This window comes from Cupressus sempervirens, chromosome 4 (genome assembly GCF_028749045.1).
Source record: "Cupressus sempervirens isolate cs-2001-9-10 chromosome 4, ASM2874904v1, whole genome shotgun sequence".
NCBI lineage: Eukaryota > Viridiplantae > Streptophyta > Pinopsida > Cupressales > Cupressaceae > Cupressus > Cupressus sempervirens.
Window position 1 is genome coordinate 729,402,321 of NC_143121.1, and position 19,931 is coordinate 729,422,251.

The window sequence follows — 19,931 nt, forward strand, 5'->3', positions numbered from 1 at the left end:
TATATTTATTCATCCAAACCTATTTTCTAAGCCACTTCCTCTCATGTTCCCAATGCTAAATATAGTCACATATACCTTTTAATATCTCAATAAAATGCAAGATTTTCTTGTCATCTCTCCTTTGTCAATTGAAAGTGTTAATATAAATGCAAGGAATAATGGAGAAAATAAATTAGTGAATTGAAAGATGAGTTTGTCTAAAGTTTAAAAAAGAAAGCTTTTACTTGACTCATAAAGGTAGCTAATTCAGAGTATTTGGTTCCTATTGATGATTACCTCAACATAATGCAACGAAACCCTCATAATGGTCATGTTGTGTTGACTTGATCATCATAGGGACTAACAATACTAAAGTATCTTAGAAAGACATAGTCAATAAATTCAATAAATTCATTAATTTCCATAAAAAAATGATATTATAGATGTTCTCATTCAATAATGAAAGAGATGGCCCAAAACTAAAATACTAATTACATCAATCTTTAAAAGGGCATTTCAAGAGAATTTACCAGTAGTGAGGTCAAGATAGAGAATTTTTTTGTAGTAAAAAAATAGAACCACAGAATAAACATTGTAAACTAGAAAACTACATTAAAAAAAAGAAGACAAAAAGTAGGTTGGCCACCATAGTAACCAAAAAATTTATTGATCTCCTTCAAAATATTGGATAGGTTAACTACGAATTGTTTTGTAATGCCTCTATTAGTCAACATATACCTAGTATATTTGTCTTAAAATGTTTTGCACTAAAAAGTAAAAACCAATTAGGATCAAAGTTCAAAGAAGCTACTTCTATGACAAGAATGCTAATGAAAAAACATGAATTATTAAAAAAAAAGGTTGATAAAGTATGAGTATAGACCAACTCATGTTTTCACCATAAGCCATGTGGGAAAAGTAATAGGGGGCTTATTGAGAACCATCAAAGAATTTCAAATTATTTATTGAAATTAAACTATATACCTATGAGGTGGGAACTAAGATGGATATTTTACTATTTATCATTTTGATGTTCATTATACTTTCTATATATTTACAACATAAAAATACCTCATAGATAATCCTTATTTTCTACCATGGTAAAGGAACATTGAGCTATCCTCGAGAAGGGCGAGACATGTAATGAACCCTTTTGGGGGTCATTTATCTATTTACAATTTTTTCTTTAATTTGTATCCTTTTTACCATATTTTCTTTGATTTGACAATGGAGTATATATTATATTATCTTCCCATCACTTATAGTCATGAATGCTATTTCTGAGCAGTCTTTATAAACTTGCAAATGTTTCTAATATCACATAATGTGATGCAAATGCTATATCTGATTTCATTCCCCACTTATATAGGATGATATCGCTTATAGGAATACATTTCTGTCTCTGATATTTAGATATGTTCTTGCAACAATAACTATGATGATGTTTGTGATCTTGTCAATTTGCTCTTGAAACAATAGTGCTCTCTAATCATCACTTTCAAATTATGCAACAGTTTTATTCCAACAAGACTGATGCTCTACAGATAGATCCATTAAAGGATGCAAATAAGAGATCAAGGTTTCCGAAAAAAAGTGTTTTCCTTTCTTTGAAATAGTAAGTGAGAGTTATGATATAAATCTGATCCTTATGCATGCAAGCTTGAGTTCTGATATAACTCTGATCCTTACATATGTTTGTAAACTTGAAATACTGATTTTTGATTATCTTTAATTATTTTGTGAATAGAAAGAAAGAAGATGTATGAATGTAGATGTATTCAGTGCAATTAATGATATTGTTCTTTGAAATCATTGATCTGGAGAGAATAATGCCTTTTTAAATATTTTTCCTGATATCCTAAAGAATGCATTTGAAATCCCTTATATACTTATCACGTGTGAAGGGGTGTAACCCTATGAATTCGCTTTAATTACATTATGATTCATTAATAGTTAAAACTATTATATTTGTTTATTACAGAAATAATTTATATTATCATTTCTTATATAATCTCATTAATTGTTTATTTATATATTTTTATACTATCATAATAATAATTATATTTCAATATTATATAATAATGCTTGATGCACTACTATTAGTATTTATATATCTAATATTTATTTAATAATAGTGTACATAATTTATTAATAACATTATTGTTATTGTTATGTGTACAATTGATATCCATTAATCTTGATTACCTTACTAATATTATCAATCTTTTATTTATTATATTTTAATACTATTATCACATTATAATTATAATGTAATATCATATTGTATGATAATAACATTATTATTTTATTATTTTATTTATTAATAATGATTTGAACTTTAATATTACCTTATTACCTTAGTAACGGATTATTATTATATCAATAATATATTATTATTTATTCTTTAATAATATATTATACCATTAATCATATATCAATATTTCTTTTAATATATCATAACATTAAGAAATAATATATTTATTTATTCATAATCATTTACTTATATTACCCTAATTAGGGGACATGATAGTCTGCCCTTCCTCAAATTGCTTGTCCTCAAGCAATGATTGTTTACACTAAACCTTTATTGTGAATTCAATATACAAGTTATACATTGGAATAAAAGAATACATAAGGTATGCATGTAGTTGATTTCATAATGCATGAAGTAAATATCTGAGTACTTGCAGACATGAAGCATACACAAAGAAGACACATTAATGCATGAAGACATCAAGTATACATGATGTAGACACATGATGCATGAAGGCACAAAGAATACATGATGCAGACACATCATACATTCTTTGTTGATTTTCACAATGAAGTAGATTAAAAGGAATGAAAATATACTTTCCCAATATGCCTTTTGGTCATGGATCATGTAAACACAAATAATTATTAGCATATAATAGCTCCAAAGAAAGATGAGTCTTGTGATGATTCCTTTTCTCATTTACATAATCATTTGGAAGATTTTTGCATATAGGGCACACAAGTCTTTCTCTCTCCTTATTACAATCATCATAAGATGGAAGACTTATAGTGCCAAAGCATGCGTAAAATAGACTACAAGCAATTCCCTAGAGGATATCCGTCATGTGCCCAAAATTACTCTGCCTTTCCCTCCACAAACTCCCTACCTTAAGAAATCATAATGTGGATGAAAAGATGAGTGTTAATCTAATGTACACAATCATTTGGAATATTTATTCATATAGGAATCTTTCTCTCTCCTTATTTTGATCATCATAAGATGGGAGACTTACAATGCCAAAGGGCGTGTGAAACAGACTACAACCGGTTCCCTGGAGGATATCCGTCATGTGCTCAAAATTACTCTGCCTCTCCCTCCACAAACTCCCTAACTTAAGAGATCTTAATGTGGATGAGAAATAGACCCTTATGTACTCTAACGAAAATATGTTCCTAATGTCATCATGATCCTTATGAATATATATATATATATATATATATATATATATATATATATATATATATATATGTATGTATGTATGTATGTATGTATGTATGTATGTATGTATGTATGTATGTATGTATGTATGTATGTATGTATGTATGTATGTATGTATGTATGTATGTATGTATGTATGTATGTATGTATGTATGTATGTATGTATGTATGTATGTATCCCTTAACTAACTATTTATCTAATTTTCATATTTCATATATTCACATCTATACTTGTGTATATATATACATATATGCAAAGGTTTGTTTTATACCAAACTTGATTCATTAATATATATATTTAGGTTTATTCTTCATATCCAAAGAGTCTATAATCAATAATATTAATTGGTTGTAATAATTATGTATTCGTTCCATTAGGGTTCATCATTAATTAGTATGATGAAGTATTATTCTTTCATAGTTATGGTTTCTTAATCTTTGATATAATAATATCATAATACTAAATCCTACTTACAGTTTAGGGTCTGATGTAATTCCTCCTTTCTCACTGTGTGATACAAACTAGGAAATCCCAGTGAACTGAGTTTGTATGTTATGGGCATGGTTATGCCTCCTTACCGCGTTAGTGTGGATACATCTTGCTATAAGAGTGCACGAATATAATTATGATCTATTTATCAGTGATTTTTTAATTGGAAAATCTTTGCCAAATGCCTATTCTATATCTTTGGGAAATTACAATTTGGCGAATAAAACCTACATACAAGGTCAAATAGGTCACAAAGATATTGAATAATTTGTGTCCAAATCCCAGGCTAATTGTCAATTAGTTTACTCATAATTGGTCCCAAATCTTGGTTCAATCACCAATGTAATATACATTTAGAACATATTTATTTTAAACTATTTTCCAGCCTTCACCTTATTTCTTCTTATTGGATAATGACATTTCAACCTTAAAATAAAATAAAATATTTCTTGGGGCCGAGCGTCACCTACCATCTTACGAATGCATGTCTCCAACTACCCTAGTGTAGCCAACTATTTTATATTGTGGACTTTGGGACACGTGTCTTAATTTTGGGAAGATTTAGAGTTTATGTTATAACATTTAAAATTAGGCCCGAAATAGAGTTTAGGCCATTGATCTATCTTACATCAGTGGTCTACATCAATTCCTTTTACAATTACAATGATAACATGCAAAATGATGTTGTCGTGTTGACCAAGTTGGCAATAAGAAATGTTGGAAATAAGAAATGACATTTTATTAATTTAATCTTAATGGAATGACGTACTACAAGTACATTGGCCATTGTACACTTGTCATATGGGTCATGGCCCACCCGTGACTTTGTAAAATCACTATAAAATTAAATAATCTCTCTGTAGCAACTAACAACTTAGCCAATTATATTAATATTTTGCATTATATAAAACAATTAATTCACCTCTTACATTACAAAAATGTTTATGACCAAAAAAAAATTGCCTACATTTATTTACGTGCAAAAAATAATAATTTAATTTGCCATAATTATTATTAAATTTTGATACGAAAAGGAAATTTTTGCCAATGCAAAATGATTTTCTGCCTTGCCTTGAACAAAAAAATTGCCCTCGATATGAAAAGTTTCCTTCATATTAAATGTTGAATTTGCCTACATTTTACATATTTTTCTGGGGAGGGGTTTCTTAAAGTTATCCCTGCTATTTATTCTTCTTCTTTGCTAGGTGTGATGGACTGTTTATAAGTTTCCTTCACCTTGTTGTGTGGCTTCCTTATCTTTTTTTGGTGTTTGGTGAAGTGTATTTAAGAAAAATTGTTGTATTAATGTTCCATGTGTATTTGTTTCAAAATTATTCAAAATTCACTTTGGCCCTTCAAGCATTGTAAACCTCCACTCGAATCAATTCATACTAAAGGAGTCCCACAAAATCAAAATTAATTCATAGTTATCCAACTATAATTTCATTCCTTTTAATCACACATTACACCTCATTTTCATTGACTAATAACACGAATTGACAACCTTCAGACCTATCAATGTCACCAAATTTGCATCTATGGAAGTATACATATTCGAAGAATTGACAAGTCACCCAAATTCTTCCTTTCACTTTCTTCTAACCCTTATGGGATTAATATGTGGTGATATTGATTGTGGCAGAAAGTGAAATTATCCATACATTAGGTTGAACTAAGTCGTCTGTGTGGATGTTTTCTTCAATTTCTTAGTTTCCTCATGATCAGTTTCAACCATCTCCTTGACTTCTTCCACCACAAATGATATCATGTGAATCCTTACCAAAATTTAGTAATTTACATGTGTCCATATGACCATAACCCTTTACAATTGAAACAAAGTCCCACTGAGCTTGAATCTGAAAAGAAAGTGGTATTTATGAATTGGGCAGTCTAGAAAGTAAAATTAGGGAAAAATTATTATTTTTGAATATCTTTTGATTCTTCCTCTTTTTCAGACTAGCTTTCTAGATATTTCCTCTTGTAAATAAGCTCCTAATCAATCTTTGAATAGGTTGCTTCTTGTTGGATGCCTTCCTCGAGAGTGATAGGTTCAAAAACTTTGAGATACCTGTAATGGATTCTTTTGTTCAATTAGTATAATTAGCCAACTTCCCATCATGAGGAAATATGCTCCAAAAGAAAGCTAATAAGTAATATGTCATTATTTCATAGTCTTGCAAACCAAGAATCAATCATTCTATTTATAGGCCTAAAAAGTACAATAAAACACACTCACTAACTAGTCCTCTATGACAATTTCCAATTTTCCAGTTAACCACATGTTATCTTCTTTTTGTTTACATACACCATCTACCACCAATCAAATGCATGCACAACAAGTTCTAAACTAGCTGAGACATGTTTGATTTTTCTCTCAATATCTGCTCCAATAATCATTCGTGGAAACTATCATATTCAAACTTTCTTCACAATACATCTAATGGTATCCACTTCATGTGAATCATAAGTATTTCTTTTTCTTAGAAAAAATTTCATAGTATCCAAAATATTTTTGATGGTTGGATAATTCATATGCTTTCAATGTCTGAAATGATAAGAGATATAATATTTAATAGCTATCTATTCTCTTCAAGGCAGCCGTTGACTGGGTCTTTTCCATTGTTTCTTTGATTATCTCTTCCCTATTCTCAAATGTGGTTTTCTGATCCAAAATGACAATTTATATTCCCTTGAGAGTATGCCAATTTAGTATTGGGTATCAAACCATCTTTGGATATTGCAAAGGTGGCTTATTATTCTTATTTCTACTATCGCTCCTTTGATCAACCACTGATCCTATTAGTGACTAGGTTTATCTACACAATAGTGCTAATTCTTCTTGAACATTGACATACCTTCTCATTCCACATTGTGTATCCTTTTCCCTATTATTGCCAACCAATTTAGTTCCAAAAGTCTCAGCAGCTACTTTCTTCCTTGCCCTCTTGATTGCTCTCTGTTGTTTTTGAATTAATTGCATAGGATACCCTCAAGCTGGTAGGTTTGAGGCTCTAATACCATTTGTAATGAACCCTTTTGGGGGTCATTTATTTATTTACAATTTGTTCTTTAATTTGTATCCCTTTTACCATATTTTCTCTGATTTGACAAAGGAGAATATATTATATTATCTTCCCATCACTTATAGTCATGAATGTTATTTTTGAGCATTCTTTATAAACTTGCAAATGTTTCTAATATCACATAATGCGATGCAAATTCTATATCTGATTTCATTCCCCACTTATATAGGATGATATTGTTGGTGACGTAGGCTTCCAGCTATCCTTTTAATCTTCCCTACATTTAACTACTCCAACTAATTTATTTATTGTTGTCTTCTCATCAAGAGTTCTAGATCTCTCATTTTAAACTATACTTCTAGATTATTAGGTTTAGGCTTAGGGTTTGTTCCAAAGGTTGAGTCGGCTGTAATATTTTTCCAGAAGTTTGTAGATGTTTTGTCTTCTCGGCTAATGGTAGATTTTTCTAGAATATTGTATGCTTTCTTATAAAAAGCACTATGTACTCATTTGAGATTATGGGGGAATGAAAGATAATATAGTTTATTGTGCCGCAACACATCATGTTGTTTTGTGTCTTTGTTATTTTTTGTCCTCTACCCATCCATCAGATTGGTATCAAAGCTATAAAAAATTTGGGCATTATTTTTATAGGAAGATGTCATTGTGGGTGAAGGGCAAATAAGAGAAAAAAGATCTAAGGAAGAGATCATAGTTGCTATGTGAGGAAGGAAGAGAAAGGGTTTGTATTTATTACAAGTCAAAAAGTTTTACTATTAAATCATGGTAGAAACTAGTGGAAGTATTTCACAGCCACAAATTCCAACTTTTAATGGAAAAAATTATGATTATTGGAGCATCAAAATGAAAACACCTTTTTCATTCTCAGGATGTTTGGGATTTAGTTGAAAGTGGGTTCCCTGAACCAGCAAACCAGCATGCATATCAAGCTCTTTCACAACTTGAAAAAGATTTATTAAAGGAAAATAGGAAAAAGGATTCTAAGACACTGTTCTTTATTCAGCAGGCAGTGGAGGAAGCAATATTTCCAAAGGTAGCTATTGCTATAAGCTCAAAGCAAGCATACGACAACTTGCAATCAACATAACAGGGCACAGGAAAGGTAAAAACTTCAAAGTTCCAAAATCTTAGAAGAGATTTTGAAAATTTACAAATGAAAGATTCAAATTCAATAGAGTCATTCTTCACTCAAACAATGGGGATAGTAAATCAGATTAGATCATATGGAGAAACCCTTGGGGATCAACAAGCTGTAGAGAAAGTACTTAGAAGTCTACCAAATAGGTTTGATTCAAGAGTTGCAGCCATTGAAGAATCTAAGGATCTCTCCTTGCTATCAATAGATGAGTTAATGGGTTCTCTCTTATCACATGAACAAATGTTGAATCATTTAGGAACTTCATTAGAGAATGCTTTCAAGAATCAGCTTTCATTTGGAAGAACAAGAGGAAGATCAAGTTGCAGCAGAGGTAGAGAACGTTTTACACCAAGAGGAGGAAGAGAAAATCCACCGTTTGAGAGTAGAAGGCCAACATCAAGCACACAAACCAATTTCACATCAAAAAGAGGAAGGGGGAACAACCATCATCAAGGAGAAAAGTATGAAAAATATAACATCCAATGTCATTATTGTAATAAATTTGGGCATTTTGCATCTGAGTGTAGAAAAAGACAATATGACATGAATAGGCAAAAAGCACATTTTACAAATGAAAGTTGACCCAACACTAGTGAGCAAAACACCATCTTGATAACATGCAATGTTGCACAAGAGAGTTCTAAAGAAGTATGGTTCTTAGATAGTGGTTGTAGTAACCATATGAGGGGGTCTAAGGAGATATTTTCAACGATAGATGAATCAGTAAAATCAGAGGTTAAGTTGGGGAATGATCATCAAATCTCAGTCATGGGAAAAGGTTCAATTAGCATAAGAACTAAGAAAGGTGAAGAAAATGAAATTCTTGATGTATATTATGTTCCTAGATTGCAACAGAATCTCATAGGCATTGAACAACTAGTACAAAAGGGATATACAATACATTTTGAAAATGGTCAATGTGTGATTCTAGATAAAAGACCAAGCAATAGGCTCATTGCAAAAGTTGAAATGACACAAAATAGAATGTTCCCACTTAAAATCCAAAGTGAATTATTCTTAGAGCCAAATGAATTGCAAAATGTAGCTGAATCTGCATTTAAAGCTTTACACAAAAATGAATCTTGGCTATGGCATTTAAGGTTTGGTCATTTAAATTTTAAAGGGTTACAACTCTTATATAAGAAACGAATGGTCTATGGGTTGCCATGAATAGAGACACTTAAGAAAACATGTGAGAGTTGTATTTTGACAAAGCAACATAGAGGAAAAAAATTTAGTTGGAAAGTCTTATAGAGCAAAACATCCACTTGAGATAGTCCATTCAGATCTTTGTGGGCCGATGCAAACACAATCCTTAAGTGGAAAACTTTATTTCTTGACATTTATTGATGATTTCAGTAGAAAAGTTTGGGTTTATTTTGTGAAGTATAAATCTCATGTATTTGTTGTCTTTAAAGAATTCAAGGAAAAAGTTGAAAAAGAAAGTGGATACTCTATTAAAACATTAAGAATTGATCAAGGTGGATAGTACATATCAAATGATTTTCTGAATTTTTGCAAACAAATGGCATATGGAAAAAAATTACAACAAGGTACACTCCACAACAAAATGGAGTAGCAAAAAGAAAAAATAGAACAATTATGGAGATGACAAGGAGTATGTTAAAGGAGAAACACTTGCCGAATGAGTATTGGGCTGAAGCGGTTGCATGTTCAGTATACATACTAAATAGATGTCCAATGAAAGTAGTAATAAATAAAACACCAGAAGAAGCTTGGAGCAAAAGGAAGCACAATATAGCACATTTGAGAATATTTGGTTGTGTGGCATACTCATTGGTACCTCAAGAAGTAAGACAAAAATTGGATGATAGAGGAAAGAAGTGCATATTTGTGGGATATAGTGATCAATCCAAGGTATATATGCTATACAATCCTATCACAAAGAAGTTAATAATAAGTTGTGATGTTGAGTTTGTAGAAGAAGCATGGGATGGTAGCTTGGATAAGTCAACTACAGTTGTAGCTAGTGTTCCACAAGAAAATGAAGAAAATGAAACTCAAGATGTGCATTCTACAACACAAACAAATGTTCTTAAAACACCTACAAGGGTACCTACCACTCAAAACATTACCTCCAGCAAGCACTAACAATAGTGAATCATCTAATCCAACACTTTCATCATTAAGATCAAGGTCTATAAATACTTCAAGGAAGACACGAAGTCTTAGAGACATATATGATGAATTAAAAGAGGCTGAAAATAATGATTTATGCATTAATTTTGCACTCTTAGCACATGCTGATCCAATTTATTTTAAAGAAACTATTAAAGATGACAAATGGATTTCAGCCATGGATAAAGAAATTTAGTCAATAGAAAAGAATGATACTTGGGACTTAGTATATCTTCCTAAAGGCAAGGATGTGATTGGAGTTAAGTGGATATACAAAACAAAATATAATGCTAATGGAAAAGTAGAGAAACACAAGGCAAGACTAGTAGCAAAAGACTTCACACAACAACTAGGTATAGACTATAATGAGACATTTGCACCTATGGCAAGATTAGACACTATTAGAATTATTTTATCCATTGCAGCCCAAAATAATTGCAAGGTTTATCAAATGGATGTGAAATCAAGATTCTTGAATGGCATTTTAGAAGAAGAAGTGTATATAAAAAACCACCAGGATATGAAATTTTGGGAGAAGAACATAAGGTATACAAGCTGAAGAAGGCACTATATGGTTTAAGCAAGCTCCTAGAGCTTGGTACAACAAAATAGACTCTTATTTTGTGAATGATGGTTTTAGTAAGTGTGGCTATGAACCAACTTTGTATGTCAAAGTGAACAATGAAGGAGAAATATGGATAGTTTGCTTATATGTAGATGATTTGATATTCACCGGTAATATATCAATTAAAAATTTCAAGGAAACCATGAAAAATGAATTTGATATGACTAACTTGGGACTCATGGGATATTTTCTTGGGATACAAGTAAATAAAAATGATCAAGACATTTTCATTTGTCAAAGTAAGTATGCTACTAATTTGTTGAAAAGATTTAAAATGACAAATCTGAATTCAGCCCCACTAGTACATTTTAGATCAAATTTTGACCTTTATTTTTGACGTAACTCTTAAAATTATTGATGAATTAAAAAAAAAATCATTTTTATGCCCGAGTTGGTCAAAATTTTGACCAACTCAGGTTCACATAACTCGTTTTTATGCCTAAGTTGGTCAAAATTTCAACCAACTTAGGTTCACATAACAAAAAAAGAAAAAAGCTGTCGTCATTTTGCCGCCAATCAAAGGAGGGTTTTTTTGCATGTGTGTTGTGTGTGGGAGCTCTTTGAGGTGAGGTAAGTCCATGTCATTACCTCTAGTAGCATATACATTTTTTTTTAATGTGATAGGTTGCATCGTTCAGTAAAACACTCAATACTTTCATGCTTTGGAGATATAGCACTGGCCATTGGGGAACATTTTTAAAAATATTTAGGTTATGTGATGCCTATGCCTCAGAGGGTAGCAGAGTTGTCTGTGCATTCTGCTTATCAAGAGGATGAACTGATTGAGCATACAAATTAGCTGCATAATGGAATTCTAGTAGCATATTCAGGCATTTTTCAAGGTTTCAAAAGATACTCCAAAAAAGAGTTACTAATTCATTATGAAGGTCATATTTTTCAATTTCTTGAGTGTATCTACCATGACAAACACAGGGACAAAGTTGTCACAAAAGCTGCAATGACTGAATAATATAATATATTCCTAGATAGAGTGAGTATATGGTGCTTTGTTATTGTTTTGTGATCCAATCCATTTTTCTTAATTGCAAGCCACTGATCACTATGTTGGTAGGATTGGAAATTATAAATTCCTATTATTTGAGGATGCTTGGATGGGTTAAGAATTCAAGCCAGATCAACATTCACAAATTGCCCTCCAACCAAGCTTAAGGTAATAAATATTTTGTTAATACAAAAATACATATATTGTAAAACAAATAGGTTTTTGCAAAAAAAATAGCACAAGAGTCAAAATTTGTGATCCATATCACTCAGTCTGATAGGATTGCTCAGGAAATTTTTAAGTAATAGGTGGCTTCTATCCTCAAATTTTTGTTTAGATTGTTTTAGAAACTTGTTTTTATAATATAGCTCTTTATGTATTTGAATATTTATCTAGATATGGTAATTGTTGTTATTGCCCTTAAGCTTACATACAAAGAACAAATAGAAACAGAATACCAATAGATTGATTACCTATCAAAATTACATAGCTAAAGCAAAGTGTGAAGTATACTAACAGATATGATGAGTCTTGTATCCAAGGCCTTCATGGTGCATATATCTCTTGACAAATTGATTGAGTCAATTTCTGATTAGTTAATGTTATTGAACCCTCTGAAAAATTATTAGGCATCCCACTTAATAATTCTTATGTTGAAGCTAGAGTGGAGTCTGCTTAAAACTTATGTATCCAATTTCTCTGCTAAAGCTTATTTTGAAATCAGAATCATTGCATGAGTGCAACTCAGACTGTTGTGCTACATAGCAAATTTTGTAGATTCTGATGGTTCTATTGTTGGAAAAAAAACTTGGACTGGGATGAGGCAGCACCAATAGCATTGATTTATGGTACAAAAGTGAATACAATAAAGTTTCTAGAAAGAATTCATTAAGTTTTACTTTCAACTCTAGGGGAATTAATTTCTAAGCCCTTTGATATTTGAAGATGAGGAAAATTCTTTTGACAATTGGATATGTAATCAAAGCTTTAGTTCTTTTTGTTTGTCTTAGAAATAATTTGCAATTTAAGAGAGTGGCAATGAGGGAAGGTCGAGCATGAAGCATGTTTATGTCAAAAACTTTGATTGCGGATTTCTTCAACTTTTATATTTTGATTTGCTATAACTTTTGGAGCATGCTTTTTATTCTCATGCTTGAATTTGCAATTCTTTTGTGGAGGAATTCTGCATCTCCAAGCATTTTTTGCCAAATACCAGGTTACACATAATTGGAAGAGGAATCAATCCATCCTTGTGACACCTAAAAGTCACAACTCTAAGTAAACAACAATAGGATTTGCGGCACCTAATTAGGCAGCATTTCGATGTAAAACTTGGCATGAACCATATCATACTCTTTAGTGTCTTTTTCATTAATTTTTCTATATCTTGGGCAAGAATGATGTCACCAATAAATTACACTTATATATAGCTACTAGGAGATGTTAGTACACCCTAAACCCAATTGTCTTGGCAGCTATTTGATACCAGATTCTTTAGCAATGAGTAATTATTATTGTTGTCTTGATCTTATCCATTATTGTATACTAGGTGTGTTTTTTTGGTAGAAGGGTGCTACTGCAACTATGTTTCTTTTTCTCTGCTTAATTTTCCTAAAACTTCCCTATCAAAAAAATATTGATTGTGTTTTAATATTAAAATGTATGAGGGTATGTGAAGACTTTTCCTGTTATCCATAGAAACTGTTTGAGAAGCACATGAAGTTTTGACAACTCATGCACCCTTGCCTCCTCAACTGGTTTTATTTTCAAGTAACAGGTAACAAAATTTCTCTCATTCTCATTGTGCTTTATATCCATGGTAGAGGTTTATTTCACTAGTCGAGCACAAATTGGATGCAGCATAAATGCTTTGTCTTTTATTCTAGACAAAGTGGGATGCATGATGGCAACTCACATTGGTTCCTATAAGGGCACTAACTCTGTCTTGACAAAAAGTTATAGGATATCCAAATTTAGGAAAGGATACTAATTTAGAAAGGAAAATTTGTGTTTTTTTCATTAATAAAAGAAAAGCTTGTGATTCAATGTGGTAGTAATTGGTGAACATTATCTTCAGCAATTAGTAGCTGATAGTTGTTTTCTGACTTCAAACAGACTTGACTATAAGATTTATTGTGTGCACTAGAAAAATCATGTGCATTTGCACCATTTTTCTGAAAATCATCTTCAAATCCTCTATTAGTATCTTTTAGGTCTATGTTAATTAATTAGACATATCCTTTATCTTCATCTTTTCAAGATCTGGATTGCTTTGCATATAATATTGATCTGTGTGATTTAAATATTTTCTTTGAAAATAAGCATAGTTTTTATCATGTTCAGACCTCATCTATGATGCTTTTTCTTGACAATCCACATAATCTATTTGAGAAACACATAAAAATTTAACAAGCCTTGCACCCTTGCCTGCTGAAATGATTTTATTTTTAGCTAACAGGTAACAAAATTTCTCCCAACCAAGGTTGTGCCATTCTTTCATTTTTAGGTGAATTACAAAACTAGCTCAACACAAATTGGATGCACCATTGATGCTTTCCTTTTCCTTCTAGACAACATGGATCTGCATGATGGCACCTTAGAATGATTCTAATTAGGGTGCTAATCTATTTTTTTAAAATTAGTAACTGGCCATTCAACTTCATAAAACAATGCTCGTTTAGAAAGAAAAACTTGCATTGCTTTGGCCCCTCATTAATAAAATCAAAACTTTTTTTTAATTTGGTAGTAATTGGTGAACATGATCTCTAGTAGGGAGTAGCTAATAGTTGTTTTCTAGAATCAAGTGGACTTGAGATGAAGAATTCTAGTGCAAATTGGCAAAATTGTGGGTGTTCACACTTTTTTTCTTAGTAGCATCCTCAACTCCTTCTTGATGATCTTTTAGGACTGCTTTTTTATTTAGGCACATATTTCCTCTTCATCCTTTTTGAATCTGGATTACTCAGGATGCAATGTAAATTTGTGTTATTTAACTCACCTCTATTTTATCTTTTCTTTTTAAAAGTAACCTACTTTGTTTTATGTACAAACCTAATCTATGACCTATTTTTCCTTCAAACTACCATTTCAGACAACCTAAGATCTAGCTTTAAGTGTAGCACTGGAGTATTCCTTATTAAAATCTCATATTGTTTTAAAGTTTAGTGGCACTAGTACATTTGCATCCATTTTTCTACCAAAATTTTTGACCAACACTATTAATCCTCTTTATTTTTTGTTTTCATTCCCGTGTTGGTCGCAAAAAAAAAAAAATTCCCCCCCTTTGGTCAAAATTTTGACCAACATCAAATTACACAAAGTTGATGCAAAGACTAGAAACGCCAAATATTTGCTTGCATTTTCTAAAATTTGGTGAGTGCATGCCAAATGAGTTTGCCCACATTTTTTGATCTTGGATATGGTTGGGAAGGCAAGATAAAATTGTGTGTCTTTTTTGCTCGCATTTTCTGAAGTTTGGTGAGTGCAGATATCGAATTGGCATTTCTCATAGGGTTTTCCCATGAACAAATTTTCTTGCAGGTGCCCTATGTCGACTTGGCCTAGTATGGAACCATTCTTTCAATACCAGCTATGACCGACTGGTGAGAGTGAATAGCATTTGGGTGGTTGACCATAGCCTGCGTCGGATACTTGTTTCTCATTCTCATCAACATGGCACACATGAGATTAGGATAACTAGTCCTCTAGCTACAGTGCATTTTCTTACGAATGAGAATGAATTAGGCCATTGGGCATTCTTTTCTCATATAGAGGCCCTTGCCTGTCCGCATACAAGAGTATTGCATCTACTTCCATTTTCATTAAAAGGTAAAATAGTATAGTTGTTGTGTTTTCATCATCCATTTAATGGGCAAACTCCTTGTTTAGAAGCAGTCTATTTAGCTTAAAGAAGATCTGACATAAACTCTTCCGATATTGTATATAAAGCTAGATAAGTTGCTTCAAGATAGTTCAAAGAGTATAAACATAATTCATAAAGTTGAGCTGGTCAATAAGTTCTTGAATCAGATGCAAAGAAACAAAATTGTTTTCCCAAATTGGAAGTAGTAGTCTAGAACAGTAGTTGAGCAGAGCATAACTTAATGGGTGTTTGTAAATTGATTATTACAGTTTACTAGGAAAGCCGGTTAACCCCTTAGAAGCAGACCATAGGGGTGTTTTTCTAGTCGGCTCCTTAGGATTTTTGTCTAGTCGGCTAATAAAGAGGTTTTTTAAAAAAAAATGTTTTATATAAATATGAGTTTAATTTTTTACAATTTGCATTTATCTGAAATCAAGTTATTGGCTTCTGAATTGGGTAGAAAGAAATATTTGACAAACTTCAACCTATTTTCAAATTTTGGAAGAAGAATTTACGACATGGGCAATAAAGATAAAAGAGCAAGTAAATATGCACGAAGAAGAACTAAGGAACAAGAAGATGAAAATCGTCAAAAAACGCTAGCAAGATACTATCTTAGATCAGGTACACATGCACAATCTTTTTTCCAATGTATTTAATTAGTTTATTTAGTTAGGATTAGGGTTTAAATCCAATTAGGAATATCATATTTATCTTAAATTAGCATTACTAGATTAACTTAATATTAAGAGTTTATTTGAAATTATGTTCATATTTAGGCCATTAGGGTTTATCCAATTATGTCCATATTAGTCCTTAGGATGAATATTACATTATGAATAAATTTAAATTATGAATTTATTTAGCATGGGAATTACCTTTTTTATTCAATTATGTTAATAATTTATAGTCCATTAAGGTTTATTAGATTATGATTAAAATTTAATAAATGAATTTATTTAGGACGTAGTCAACCAGGACAACCTATCGACATTGGAGAAGGTTCATCCCAAGTTCAAATAGGTACATGTGCATCTCTTGCAAGTATATAATATAGATCTTTCTAGAATTCTAGGTCTCTATCAAACTTTATGTCTTTAATTTTTAAATTTAGTGAGCGATATTTCCCCTTATAAACTTACTTGATTTTATTTGTTATATCGTGCACATGCAATTCTAGTAGATGATGAAAATGTTGGACATGAGGAAATTGAAGATGAAGCAATGGATATTGAAGAAGGACCATCTGAAGGTTAGATAATTTAATCAAGTACATAATATTTCACTCTTGAGTTAAACATGTATATATGTATACATATATGTCCCCTAAATCTAGATTGTATCTAAAGACTTTGTTTCATTTTTTCTTGTGCAGCCCGAGATCAAACAACAAATGAGAATGTTAATTTAGCTCAAAGATTGAAGAGAAAAATTAATCATAGAAACATAGATCATTTAATTGAAATGGATGTGGAAACATTGAGAGAATATGCTAATCAACCTACACATACTACGAAGAGGAAATTGAATAAAAAGTCTAAAGACATAATTGCACAATTTGAGAATCTATCAACAGTGGAGAAAACTCAACTATTATCAATTTCACTTCTCAAAGATGAATTAAAAGAGCCACTGAGACTATTGGGTATAGATACAAGTATAAAAAAGATGAGGACTTCTAAACTAGAAAAAGATATTGTTGAAAGTGTTAAGGAAGGGTTACATTCCATTGGGAAAAAAACTAGATCTACAGATAAATCCATTGCACGAAGAGTGATACTAACATCTATTTTAAATAAGAAAACATCCCAAAATAGATAGATCTCTTCATTATCATCTCATTTTGGGTATAGTCGAAATACAGTACTACATTATCCAAAAAGGAGAAACAATTTGAATGATAGTACATTAGAAGGCAATTGGGCACTAATGTGTAGAGCTCCTCGATCTGACATGATTGGGGAAACAGTTAAGAACTCAGTTATTCAATTTTGGATTGATAATACTCGTCCTTCACCAAATAGAAGAGATATCATCAAGCAGAGGATTGGGCCCAAGGAATATATTCAACACGCAAAACATTGGTTGGATGTCACTCAACATGAATTGTATCTCTCATTTTGTAATTTAAATCCTAACATAAAGATTGGACAAACAATGTTTGAAAGATTCAAGCCCTATTTTGTGAAGATAAATAAATCTTTTGAAACATGTTGTTGTCGATATCATGTTGAATTTGATCTGTACTATGAAGGGTTTTGAAAGATGATAGAAGAAAGTGGTGAAACTTCTCAAAATACTTTTCCTAAACGACCGAGTCAATTCATAACATCAATCTTATGTGACAAACCAAATGATTGTGTCCGTGAAATAGATTGCATAAGAGGAACTTATGAAACATGTGGTAACTTGACTAAATTTCCTTTGAGAGAAGAAGATACTAATACGACAAGGATGGTAAAATGTAAGAGATATGAGTACATAAAGTCAGAAACAAAAGCTGGAAAAGAATCAACAAGGTTAGAATATGTAGAGGATGAGATATCGGCTGGAGAATTTATGTCAAATTTTTGTAAATTGATTCAACCATATATACGCCATGCATTTTTTGCTAAGTGGCAAGTAGAACAATTTCAAACACTAAGAGAAACTTTCCCACTTGGAACAATTCTATCTGTTGTTGACTTTGCAGAGAATTACTCTTTCGTATCTCAAAAACAACTTCAAGCAGAATACTACTATACAGAGCAGGTTACTATTATGGTTCAAGCGTCTTATCGACATGCACAAATTGATCTGGATGGTGTGGAAAGTACAAATCAAGCACGAGTCATTAAAAAAGAGTATCACTTTTATATTAGTGATGACAAAGAACATGACACACATTTTGTGGAACATTGTTTTAAGACATTTTTTGAATATTTGAAAAACAAAAACATTAAAATAGAAAAACATTTGGTATGGTCAAATGGATGTGCAGCACAATTTAAATCAGCTAGACCATTTTATGCATTATGTAGATATCATCGATACCTTAATATACCACACATTTGGAGTTTTTTTGAGAGTGGACATGGAAAGGGTGAGCATGATGGTGTAGGAGCTTGTATCAAATGTGCTTTAAGAAAGTATCAAATGGACTATAAAGGATATCACATTAATAATGCTCATGATGTGGTTGAGTGGTGCAAAACACATTTTTCGGTGCCAACAAATATAGATAACACATCATCAGAAGCGGATCAAGTCATACCATTTAGAGTGTTTTGGGAGGTATCAGGTATATATAAATTAATTGGTTCATATTTTTAAATTGAATCTTAAATTTATATTTAATATGTTACCTTAGATTATCTCTAACTAAATTATGGACCTTGTGTACACATTCAGGTGTTGATAGAAGATCAATGCATGTATGCAAGAGGGTAGAGAAGACACGATCTTTGCATTCAGTCATGAGTACAAATAGTAATGTGTAGTCATTGTATACAAGAGAATACTCATGTTTTTGTCCTAATTGTATTGATGAAGACTATGGTGGTTGCATTAATCAAGAACATGGATATGTGGGTGAATGGACTTTGGTGCCACTAGATGTTATTAATACGAATGAGTTTGAGGACGAAAACTATGATGATATTCCATTGATTTCTAGTGATTATAACCATATTTCAGGATTGATCAGAGTTGGTATGTATGAACTATATATATACCTGGATCATGTACATGTATACATTTTTCATAATTTTGGTTAATTTTTATTATATATATGTACTTATGTAAATGACATGTATCCAGAATTTTGACATATATAAGTTTGTGTAGGAAATGTTTTTGCAGTCATAGCAGAATTGGAAAATGTAGAAGGTGCTAGCTATTATTTATTATGTTGCACCATGGAAAGAGAGAAGCTAACAAAGACTGAAATAAGTGATGAAATTGTTTTTCCCATAGGTTAGTATATAGTTGAATTATGTATATATGTATGTCAAGTATCTATATTTTTAATGAATTCAAATTCTTTGACTTAAATTCAAGATTGATGTATTTTTTAAATGTGTACATGTGTAGCTTCTGTTGTTGTACAAGGAACATATTTGAAGCAAATAAAAGTACTTAAAAGTGGGATTCATTTCACCGATTATCAACCTAACAATAAGGTATATCAATATAGTA

The 19,931-nt window shown here is 31.4% G+C and overlaps 1 long non-coding RNA gene across 1 annotated transcript; it reads left to right on the plus strand.

Moving 5' to 3' along the window:
- The first annotated feature begins 16,716 nt into the window (after positions 1-16,716).
- On the plus strand, positions 16,717-19,670 carry LOC149563417 (uncharacterized). Its single transcript, XR_016363554.1, has 3 exons — positions 16,717-16,778; positions 16,939-17,007; positions 19,581-19,670. It is a non-coding gene; the product is annotated as an uncharacterized LOC149563417 (long non-coding RNA).
- Positions 19,671-19,931: the final 261 nt, after the last annotated feature.